Source organism: Equus caballus, chromosome 21 (assembly GCF_041296265.1).
Source record: "Equus caballus isolate H_3958 breed thoroughbred chromosome 21, TB-T2T, whole genome shotgun sequence".
Classification (NCBI taxonomy): domain Eukaryota; kingdom Metazoa; phylum Chordata; class Mammalia; order Perissodactyla; family Equidae; genus Equus; species Equus caballus.
Window position 1 is genome coordinate 58,137,584 of NC_091704.1, and position 12,178 is coordinate 58,149,761.

Below are 12,178 nucleotides of genomic sequence, written 5' to 3' on the forward strand. Positions count from 1 at the left end.
AGACCATTTCAGGGAGAGCTTTTAGTAACTGCCCCATACAGAATTAGCCTTCGCTATGGCAGTGTCTACACAGTCAGCATTCCACTCTGCCCTGGACCACAAAGCTTACTCTAAGGCAAGAAAAACGCCAATCATATTTTCGGCATACGGATAAGTCAAGACCTCATCCAAAAGATAATTTTAAAAATTTGTATTTTTAAAATTAACTTGATCTATAAATCATTTTACTCAATTTGCTTCTTGAGCACTAAATTCCTTCTGTCAAGTGTAAACTGTAAAATGTTTACAGTTCAAATGAGAAAAAAAGAAGCAGCACAAATAGAATTGGTAATTATCAGAAAACTTATTCAGAAAATGAGCTATATTTATAATTCCAACCAAACTGTTTTAGTCTGCTCAGGATGCCATGACAAAATACCATAGACTAGGTAGCTTAAACAACAGAAGTTTATTTCTTACAGTTCTGGAAGCTGGGAAACCGAAGATTAAGGTGACGGCTGATTTGGTTTCTGGTAAGAGCCCTCTTCCTGGCTTGCAGATGGCTACCTTCTTGCTTTGCCTTCAGACATCGGGCAGGGAGGGGAGAGAGAGATTGAGAGTGAGCGCTCTGGTCTACTAATCTTATAGGATTAGGGCCCCACCTTTAAGCCTCATTTAACCCTAATTGCCTCCTAAAGTCCTTGTCTCTAAATGCGGTCATATTGTGGATTAGGGCTTCAACCCATGAATTTCAAGGGAACACAATTCAGTCCATAACACACACCATAAACTGTTTTCAAATTAATTTTTCAGGTTTTGATGCAATTTTGAGAAACATAAATTTGATGTCTATATTTTAAATCGCGTAAGTATTACGTAAACAAATTCTGAAAAATTTAAATAAAATAACCTTTCAGTCTGGCCACCCTCATCACCCACCTCTGAGCACTTTTTTCTGCACATTTACTTAGAAACTGCTACAGTTATTAGAAGGTCTGCCATATATAGAACCATTTTTTTCACTAGAAAGAGCCACCAAAAGTGAAATTCCCTGCATTAGAAAATAGTGATCTGTCTATTGCCGGAAGTTTTTAAGCAGGCACTTGACTGATTTGGAAGGAGTGTTACAGAAGAAATTCAAAGTTTGGATGAAGGGATGAGAGGATGAGTTTTAAAGAGGTGTCTTCTTACCTTACTCTACACGATTCTAAGCCGTAATTATACCAAAGTTATCACACACACACACACACACACACACACACACACACACACCCCCAGTTCCTTGACTTCACTGAAACCCACTTTCCCCTTCAGATCCTGTTTCTGCTCTCGAGTGGGGACTTGGGACTGTGTTTTCTTTCAAACCCCAAATATCTTAGGGTTGGAAGTGGTACTCAATGCCATTTCCGGACCAATAGTTGCTCTCTCTTTTGTAAGCTTCTCCTCTGAGCAGCTGGTCATAAGAACATTTTCTCCCTGTAGTCATCACTTCACCATCCGGTCACTCATTTAAAATTGAACAATGATTCACAGTCTTCCTTTCAACTCAAGCCTGCCATAATGCTAGGCAAATTCAGCATCATACGGATGCATGATCACCTTGGCGGGCAGTGTCCTAACTTGATATCCAGTGATCCTTTCTATCACTCCACCTCCAGTACCAGCTTCCACAGTCACACTATGAATTTGGTCATCATTAGAAACTGCATTCCAAATAATTCCACTATGACACATTCAGGTACACACATATACACACATGCACGTGTCCACACACCACCTTTAATCTTTTCTCTTTTCAGTTGCCTTATTGTAGTCCCTTCATTGCAACACTTCTGCCTGCCTCAAGACCTGCAGTCCAATGACACTGCCACTTTCTCTACATCCATCAGCTTCCCCAGTACCCCACACCTCTCCATCAGTACAATCAACACCGCTTCCCTCTCTCTTTTCTACCCCTAGCTCCTAGCTCCATATTTCATCTGCTTTGTTCCTACTCATCCTTCAGGCCTCATGTTAAGTGTCACTTTCATAGGAAACATCATCCCAATGTCTAAGCTCGAAGAAGCTCCCCTATTAAACCATTTTCTGAATTCTATGTACTTTCTTCAAATACAATAATTATCATAATTATGTCATTGCGGATTTGAACATAGGAAGTCTGTTTTGTCCTAGATTGTAAATCGGTTAAGGGTAGAGACCATGGTTGTTTTATTCTCAACTATATGTCTACTAGCGTCATACCTGGCACATAGAAGATACTCAAGAAATATGCATGGAGCAACACACACACACACGCACACACACTCTTAAAGTTTTCTTCCAGTAGATGAACATCTGTATTATGCAAATGATGTTAAATCAAAAAGAACATTTTGGGGGTTTTTTGCTGCCTAACACCAAAACTAATTGCAGTCACTTTTTGAAAAATACAATAACTTACAAATAACCTCTTCCTGGTTTCTGGGTTACAACTGACTCCATTCTCTGCTGGATGGTCATTGGCTGAGAGAGGCGCCCCACCAAGAGGCTCAGCACTTCTCCAGCAGAAAGTGTAAAGAGAAGCAGCAGAAATAAATGAATATGTGGAAGAGAAAGTCAAAGGGTGTTTGTAATTCAAAGATGCCAGAATAAATTGCAAACAGAGGCTGTGTAACACAGGAGGGAGGAGGGAGATTCTAGTTTTATTGTTAAGAGCAGAATTCCTCAAAGATAGCTACATTAGTAATCAAAGCTCAACGATGATGGAAACACCAACACTTCCTTCTCATTCAGGATATGTGGCTGCAGCATAATTTCTCCAGACTGGGGAGATGGAGGAGTCTTACTTCCCTACCCTTCCAAATGCATCTCCCAGCCTCCCAAAGAGGTCAACCCTATATCCATGACACACTACAAATTACTGTCCTCAGCATTGTCAAAACATATCTTCAACTAATTCTTGGTGGCGGTCTGAAAGAAGAGGAAGGGGATGGGTGAGGGGAGAGGGTGAGTTCCAAATTATTTTGCAGTGCATCAAAAAAAATCAATTAACACCAAAATACATGGAGAAATGAATGACAGAAATCACCACAGCAATGTGTTTCCTCATTACTCCTTCAACCAGACAGGCCCAAACCAAGATATATGAGCAACCTGGATAGCTGAATAAAGATATCTTCAACATATATTTAGAGAAAAGGCTGAAAACCAAATGGGGTAGGAACAGGGAGAGGTGGGAGGGAGGCAGAGAATGGAGATGACTGGCAGGATGCTCAAGTGCGTGGCCATTGTCGTGGGCACCTCAGCTCTAGCCCCAAAGTTGTGTGTCCTTCTCAGCAGCCCTAGAAGTCATAGGATCCTTAGAGGCACTTTAGCCTGTTTCTTTGGGATCTCAGCCCCACCCCTCAAGTGGTTTCGAAGCATCCTCCATTTACATACAGCGCTCTCTTGGAAAGGAGGCATGATAGATTTTTATCCGTTTTCACAAATAAACAAACTGGACTTCGAAGGACTATGTAATTAGCAAAAATAGCTGGGTCTACACATTGCCGAGAAATAGAACAAAAAAATCAAAATATACAATCGTATGAAAATATGGGCTGGTATAGGCCAAACAGCTGACTGATTTAAATGAGTTGTTTTTTTTTTAAATCAGTCAATTAAGCACTTCTTAATTCAGTCACTTTGGCAAGAGTCAAACAAAATCTTTGAAACTACAACACACTGTAGACAGTAAATACCACTACTGTTCTTTTGGCAAAGAAGGTTACAAATAAATCTCCTGATATCCCAGGTGTAAGGAAATGCTCTAACAAGATCCACTTGTATAAAATCACTCGACTCAGGCAACTGATTTCTTACTATTTACTCAGAGCAAGAGAGAGGAGGAAGACAAGGCTTTAGGTTTATTTATAAAAGGCTGTGCCACAGGAAGGCAAAAAAGGAAGGAATACAATGTAATTTGATGGTGGATGAATTTGCAAGCAAAGGAGTCTAAAAAAGAAAGATTGTGCTGACCCAATGCTCACAGTTTACTTTTTAAAGTTGTGGGAAAAAGAAATGGCAAAGCTCTCTATTTTGGTAAACTTTTGTTCTAAAAGATAGAATTAAAAATAACAATATCCAATCATCTCTAAATTACTTCCACTAAAAACACCACCAAAGGACTTATAATGTTTTTAAGGACTTTATTCTCATAATTTCTTCCTTGGCTCTGAAAACAATGGTTTAAAATAACTTGATTTGCATTTATCCCCTTACTGCCTTTCTACGCATACATTTTGAAATGCTTTCTTATGGGAAGGCCATTCCATGCTTAGCTTTCATCATTTATGAAATCTATTTTTCTTCACCCCAAACTTGCATGTTCTCTGTTTCTAGCAACATGGAAGATTTTCCAATAAGGAACATCCTTTGCTAAAAGACATGTTCAAAACATAGCTAAATGTATTTAAAATACATAATTGAGCTCCCATGAAAGAAAAGAACTCAGATGCCAGAAACAGGAAAAATTGAAAGGCGGACCTGGAAACACGTGAGCTGGCCCAGTGGCAGCTGTAACTAGAGTTAGTTAAGTAACCAATACTACACCCCTAATGACATCTGCATTTGTAGCTATGGCGCCCAGGATAAGCTTCACAGAGCTGCAAGCATACTATTTCTTCAAGTGAGGATGAAGTCATGGATGAGCATTTACTTATTGAACTATCCATTATATTGGAGTCAGAGCATTGTATTTTTAAAACATACACATATAAAGCTTACATTGTCAAACATTATTATTTCAGAATAGAAAAGGAGTTTCAAAATATTGTGCCAAATCATATGAAATTGTTGATGCTTTACCATTTTCTTTTTTTCTCTTTTTTTTTAAGATTTTATTTTTCCTTTTTCTCCCCAAAGCCCCCGGTACATAGTTGTGTATTTTTAGTTGTGGGTCCTTCTAGTTGTGGCATGTGGGATGCTGCCTCAGCATGGCTTGATGAGAGGCGCCATGTCGCTCATTGATTTGAACGAGCGAATCCCTGGGCCACCAAAGCAGAGCTTGAGAACTTAACCTCTCGGTCACGGGGCTGGCTCGTATCATTTTGTTAAACCATCAAATTATCAAATGAGACCGTTGGGTCCAATAGTTTGCTTTGCCTTATACAACTGATCCTCAATCTCAGTGAGCTTGGAAGTCCATCATTCACTTCTCAGTTCCCCCATGTAATTGACTTGCTCTGTTTATCAGAGCATGTCCCTTAGGAACTCCCACTCCCTCACATCCCACCTCTCCTGGCCTCAGCTTAAACATCTGGTTATTCTGTTCTGTCCAATTTCCTCTAAGTGGATCTACATGGGGGAGAAAAAGTACTAATCCATGAATGAAGTTGAGACTGAAGGAGAGGCAGGAAGAAACTTGGATCTCACTAGTGCAATTCAAGGTCAAGCCAGCTCCAGGACCATTAGCCCTGTCACTCCCAAGGATGCTCACCTCATGCTGTATGATGCTGAGCATCTCCACCACTGTCTCTGCTTTGAGTTAAGTTCTATAAGTCCCCTTCCTATCATCTAAGCTTGGTGAGTGTCGGGCCCCAGAAAGGAAGTTATAGGAAAAGGTAAAACTGCCTTCCATATTGATTTGTGCAGAATCTTCCCTTTTCAACCATATACCAGATGGAAAGAGGTGTTCTTACTCTAGTATCATCTATGATCTCAGAGCTAGGATCAATTCTTATAATGATATAGTAGGAAAAAAGCAGAAAAGTGACCTGGTTTTAAATCTTGTCACTGCTGTTATGGATTGTGCTTAACTTCTTGACCTGTGGTTTCCTTGTCTATAAAGTGGAACCTAGGCCACGCCTAGCCACAGAAGCTCATTATAAGGATCCAGTAAAATAAAGTCTGTCAAGTGTTTTGAAATGCCAAGGTACAACCAAGTGGTCAGGGAAAGTTATGTCGAGAGCAGAGGTAGGACGTCACAATGGTAGAAAAACCAGAGAGAAAATCAGAATGAGCCAAAGTGAAGGGTTCTACAAATTCAATCCCAAAAGGAATATGTATTTAGGAGACATAAATGAGTCTACTTAAGTCACAAACACAGCCCACACTTAAGGATAATGACAGTCACTTCCTTAGACATGAGTCCACTGACTCAGTGGATGTTCTGAGATCCAACACTCTCCTGGGTTCACATCCAGATTAACATCACCTCTTGCACTGAGGTTTGCAGGGTAGGCTCTGTGAGCGGCCAAACATCTCTCAGTGTTCTCCTTCTACCCAACACAGAGAGAAAAGGAGAGTCAAGTCTTTCACATGGGTGCACCCCATGCCTTTAAGGTCCCATTATGACTTGCAAGATTTAATTTCAAATATTGCAATATTTCTTCATACAGTAATCACCTTAACAAATAATTCCCATATTGAAAAAAATGGAGTGACAAATTTGGCTACTGGAGCACAGTCATTATTACTGTACATAACAGAAGTGTAAATTGCCAGAGAACATAATTTTATTTGAACGTTTGACATATGAATTTAATATTTAAATTCTTTTCGTCACATACATCCACACTTTGCTTTGTGATAGTCTTACCTGAAGCTCCTGGAAAGATAGGTGAAGATCTCCTTAAAGCTCTGAGGTTGGAAGGACATAACTGCCCCAAACTCTTAAAAGTTGACTCCAAAGGGACTTCTGGTTACAGGTGGAATGCAGTCAGTTGCAGAAGAACACATTCTTGGTAGACCAACTGAAAAATACAAATTGATTTCAAAAATCATATTTAAAGAGATCAGAGAATTATGGAAACAAAAAGAATTAAATGAACAAAAATTCTGGAGGGCAGAGAGCTTTACGAAGGTGAAGAGTCTTTCATGGGCTGTTTCCTTCCCTGGCACATTTGCCGATTCTGAGCACACTCTGAAGATCAGACCTGGTCCATGCAGAAGAATCATAAGAGGACAAAGAGAAAAACAAAGTTTTTGGCATTCGTACAAGGGACCACAACCATTTAGAAACTAAAATATCCCTAAATGGTTGGCAGTTTTTTCCGTAGTACCTTTGTTGAATTCTAGAGCTGAGCACAAGTTTAGGAAGTTTCTGTAAGACAGGCTAAAATCCCCAATAATCGCATAGTAACTAACAGAAAAACTCTCACTTGAGAAAAGAGGCCAGGCTCAGAAACATGGCTGGTCTCCACAAGACATCCATCTAATTTGAAAGGAAGGTGTGGCAGGATGCTAAAGAACAGACCTAACCTTCCATAGTCTTCCAGAGCTTTCAATCAAAACTTCAGGAGAGACAGGCCTAAGGGGATAAGGCAGAACTGGAGGTGAAGGGACTCTTACTAAAACTCCATCCCTAACCCAGATCAGTCCCCGTGGATGGAGGTGATCAGCTCCTCACCTTCTCTGCCCCACAGAGGAAAAACAGAGCCCCATCTGGTAGAAGTAGCATGATACAGAGCTTCAATGACAAATTACTAACATGAAAAGAGGCAGCAAAATGTGACCATTAACCTAGTGGAACAAACAATATCAGTGGATACAAGGAAAATAAATGGATATTGTAGTTAGCATTCAAGGGCTTTGATACAATGATTAATATGTTGAAGAAATCGGAAGAAAATATAGGCAAAAGTGATGAAAGGATGTGGAATTTTATCAAAGAATTGGAATCTGTAAAAAAATAATCATTCTAAGACTGAAAAATGAAGTATCTGAAATTAAGACCTCATTGGATAAGTTTAATAGTGCAACAGAAGATTTGGTAAATGATCCCAAGAAGGATCAGTATAAAATATTTGACTAAAGCACTGAGAGAACAAAAAAATACATGTATCAGTCACATGCAGGTCATAGGGCAAAACCCTATTCCTTGCTATTAGAGTTAACTGGAGGAGGAGGAGGAGATGATGATGATGATGAAGAGGAGGAGGAGCTAACATCTGTGCCAATCTTCCTGTTTTTGCTTGAGAAAGACTGTCACTGAGTTAACATCCATGCCAATCTTCCTCTATTTTTGTATGTGGGACACCACCACAGCACGGCTTGATGAGCAGTGTGTAGGTCCATACCTGGTGTCCAAACCCGTGAACCCCAGGCCACTGAAGTGAAGTGCATGAACTTCACCATTACGCCACCAGACCAGCCCCTCTGTGTGGGAAATTTTTTAATTACTGATTTTCTTTCTTTAGTAGGATTATAAGAATATTCGGGAAGAGGAGGAGGAGGAGAAAGGGAGAGAAAGAGACAGAGAGGAAAAGAAAGGAAGGAAGGAAGGAAGGAAGGAAGGAAGGAAGGAAAAAGGACAGGATAAATATATAAAGAAAACATAGTCAAGAATTTTCCAAAGTTCTTAAAGAAAGCAACCCTCATATTCAAGAATCTCAACTAACCCCAAAGATGATAAATATAAAGAAAACCAAAACTAAGCACATCATAATCAAACTGCTGGGGACAAGATTCTCCCTGTTTCTGATAGGCTGGATGGCCACCGTGCTACAGGTCTTATGTTAAACTCAGATAGAATGTACGACAAATTATTTTTTAATACTGCTAATTTTAAAAGGAAAATTAACTTCCATATCTTCAAAATAAGACCAAGTGGAAGATGCATAAATTGTGTTTATTGTTTGAAGATTTTAGCTGCTTTTCAAAAATAATAGAACTCACTTGTTCCAATTTGTCCTATAATCAAGATAAATAAAAGCAATTTCAAGAAGAATCTCCATGCCTGACTAATATGAATAAATCGGAACATTGAGAAAGTAATCAAAGAAGCAGAGGTAAGAATACGAATTCTTAACTCTTCATGTATTTACTCTAGAAAACACAGATATACAGGGGCTGGCCCCGTGACCGAGTGGTTAAGTTTTCCTGCTATGCTTCGGCGGCCTGGGGTTTCGCCAGTCTGGATCCTGGGTGTGGATATGCTTATCAGGCCATGCTGAGGCAGCGTCCCACATAGCACAACCAGAAGGACCACAACTACAATATACAACTAGGTACTGGGGGGCTCTTAGGAGAAGAAGAAGAAAAAAAAAAAACAGATATACAGAAAGCTTTAGAAAGCTTGGCTGAGGTTGTTCATGATAGAATAGTAGAGAATCAGGCATAAATTGTGGATGGACTTAGAGGTAAAGAGTCAACATTTACTGAGCCTTTAATTACAACAATTATTGAGCCTTTAATAGGTGTGAGGCATTATTCCAAACTTTTTACAGAAATCATCATGGATGTGAAATGAACTTTACATAGATACATACACGGATATGAAAATGAACTCATTTACAAGCTGAACTTCCATAATGTAAATCATTTCAGACAGTACACTATGTTCAGGTCCACTAACTCTTTTTTCCTTTTAGTTAGAGATAAACATTCATTCTAGCTGTCGGCTTCTGCATTTTCTCCGGAGTGTCGCAGATCCCAGTGGAATCAACCTGGGTTCTCTCTGAGTCCCTTTTTCACAGACCAAGCCTGCTCTACTCTCCTTTCTCGTCTCAGAAACTGCCAACCCCTCTCCCTTCCTCAAATTACACCATCCCCTTCCAGCCATAAGCCTGGCTGTGAAATAGGATATAGTCCCTCGACTTTTCTCTTCCCTTCCAGCACACACATCCATTTCCTCCTAAATTGTTTTTGCTAATCACTTTGGGAAACAGGGATAATTAAAATCATAACATGAAGGAATTTAAAAACTCATAATATTCTTGGAGCCATGCACTCTTTATTCTTTCTGGAGCACTCTTTTCTCTGCATCTGAAATTCTAACCAAGCTCAGTTGGGATTCTGCCCCCCTATATCAGTCACCAAATTTCCTTCTGGGCCCTATCCCTTGATTAAATTAAATCCTGCTGATGTCATAAAAACATCTGGTGTGTCTGGGCTCCAAGGGCTCAGTTCACAACTTGGAGGCCCCCTGAAGTCTCCGCTCTGACTCTACCAGCTATTTCCTCCATAACATGGGACTCTCCAAGGTAAAGGGTCCATCAGCACCCAGTACCTCTCATTCCCCCGTCCCCTGAGAGGTAAAAGAAAAGAAAATTTGGAAGAGAAAGGTTCTCAATATCTAACAAGGTGACATTATGTCCTAGGGCCTTCAGACAGACCCATGTGCCCAGCTATCATAAGTAGATCTACACAACAAGACATTTGCCATTATGAAATTCCTAACATTCAAGCCAACTATAGATATCGTCCCACTTCACTCAATTGAGTCATTATCTTCCCAAGCTGGACACACAGGAGTCATCTTTCCTTCTTTCTGTATCCTTTACATTCAGTCTAAGGTTACTATTTATTCCCTTTATTTTTATTTATTTATTTTTTTTTTTTGAGGAAGATTAGCCCTGAGCTAACATCTGCCACCAATCCTCCTCTTTTTGCTGAGGAAGATTGGCCCTGAGCTAACATCCGTGCCATCTTTCTCTATTTTATATTTGGGATGCCTGCCACAGTTTGGCTTGATAAGCGGTGCATAGGTCTGCACCCAGGATACAAACCAGCAAACCCTGGGCTACCAAAGCAGAACGAGCAAACTTAACTGCTGTGTCACCGGACTGGTCCCTTTATTCCCTTTATATTTTATAGTCACTTTTTCACCATCACTCTCTTTTTTCTGCTGAATGTAAGTATTTGCTAGTTATATGTAGTCACCTTTAAAATATCTTGGAAGAAACTGACACCAGTTGATGTTTGAAAGATTTCCTTTCTCTCCTGCTCTCTAATTTCTTTTTAATGACTGCCCATTCTGTTGTTTTGGCTTAATACTTATTTTTCGTATCTTAAATAATTTACTTTCCACAAGATAAGAGTTTTTCCAGCACTTCCTGCTTACGTCTCTGTAAACACAACAAAACCGGAAAGGCAGGATTATGTCATATGTACCTTCCACCAATCTACCTTTGATTCTAGGCGTTTAGCATCAAAAGCAAGTCTATAGAGCCGCATAGCAGTGAGCAGCGTTCATCACTCCCCATGCTTTCCTCCCCGTTATTAATCTGCCTACAGAACACATCACTCTGGCTGCTGGGAGATGTCAGTACTCAGAAAGGAACTTTAAAATTATGTAAGAAATGAGTTCACTGACCTCTATTTCCTTGCCTATTTGGTAAATAATTTGTGGTTTTCTGAAACTGGAAGCATATTTTAGAGTTCAAGCAAGCTTGGCAGTAAATTGTCCCAAGGCTCATAAAAATGTGCACACGGGGTTTTGCAGACACCAAATCAAGTAACTAAAGTGAAATGAAACCAAAACAGAGCTGCGTGTATGCACACAGCGTACCCCAATCCCCAAACTGTAGACACAGTGGTCTGTCTTCTGGTGTGTAGCACAAATTCTATAACAGTAAATAGTTCAGTAGTCAAGCTGTTTGTTCCAGTTGCTTTTTCCCCCTAATTTTTACAATATCTCTACAGTCAGTTTTGACTGCTTTAATGAAAGACATAGATTATGGGTTGCAACCTAGACCTCCAGAACCTCTCAGGGTCTAGCAAGGCCATTGTCCGTTGTCTCTCGTCTTCCGCATGTTCCAAGGAAGGTCAGGAAGGCAAGTCAGAGCTGATAGCAAAGACACTATGAGGACGGAGGTGGGGTGAGCAGAGGCACACACTCTGGCTTTGGGAAAAGAAAAGAAAACCACATGTAGGGATCCCAGCAGGCTACACATCATGCGGAGGAAGAGGAAGTTGGCTCAGACATATACTAACCGTTCAGTTCTGTTTCCCTTTCTAGTAAAACGTTCAGTCATTGTCCCAAGACCCTCCAGCAGTTAGAAGGAAGAGCTCCTACTGGAACACAGAACTTGAGACCGGAAGTCCGCGGCTCGTTGGGCACAGGCCCAGTTCACAAACCCTTACAACTAGGACTCCCTGTGCTCTCCTACTGTTTTATCTCAAGACACCTACCAGAATGATCCTGTTTTAAATAAGCCAGATAATAGAGCATGTTCACTCCTCTGCTCAAACCGCCCAATGGACTTCCATGTCTCACAGAGAAAGAGCCATAGTCCTCGTGATAGCCTCCAGGGTCATCCACCATCTGGTGAGCCCACACCTTCACCTGACCCCTTCCATCCTATTGCCTGACATCTCAGATCTCATCTCCCACAGGACCCCTTCTCCGCTCTGTTCCAATCACTCCCTCTTGCCTCAGTGCCTTTGCACATTTTAGTTTTCCTGCTATTCCCCCTGATACCATCGTGACTTGTTCCTTCATCTCCTTTAAATCTCTGCC

The 12,178-nt window shown here is 40.5% G+C and overlaps 1 long non-coding RNA gene across 3 annotated transcripts in view; it reads right to left on the reverse strand.

Moving 5' to 3' along the window:
- LOC102150284 (uncharacterized) overlaps positions 1-11,838 on the reverse strand; it is a 136,799-nt gene extending 124,961 nt beyond the window's left edge. For 2 of the 3 annotated variants that reach the window (XR_011430398.1, XR_011430399.1), the window contains exons 1-3: positions 11,653-11,838; positions 6,536-6,689; positions 460-559 (exon numbers count right to left, since the gene is read on the reverse strand). This is a non-coding gene — a long non-coding RNA (uncharacterized lncRNA). Of the gene's footprint in view, positions 1-433; positions 560-6,535; positions 6,690-11,652 lie in introns of those variants that run through there. The other variant, XR_011430397.1, reaches the window with a different exon arrangement.
- Positions 11,839-12,178: the final 340 nt, after the last annotated feature.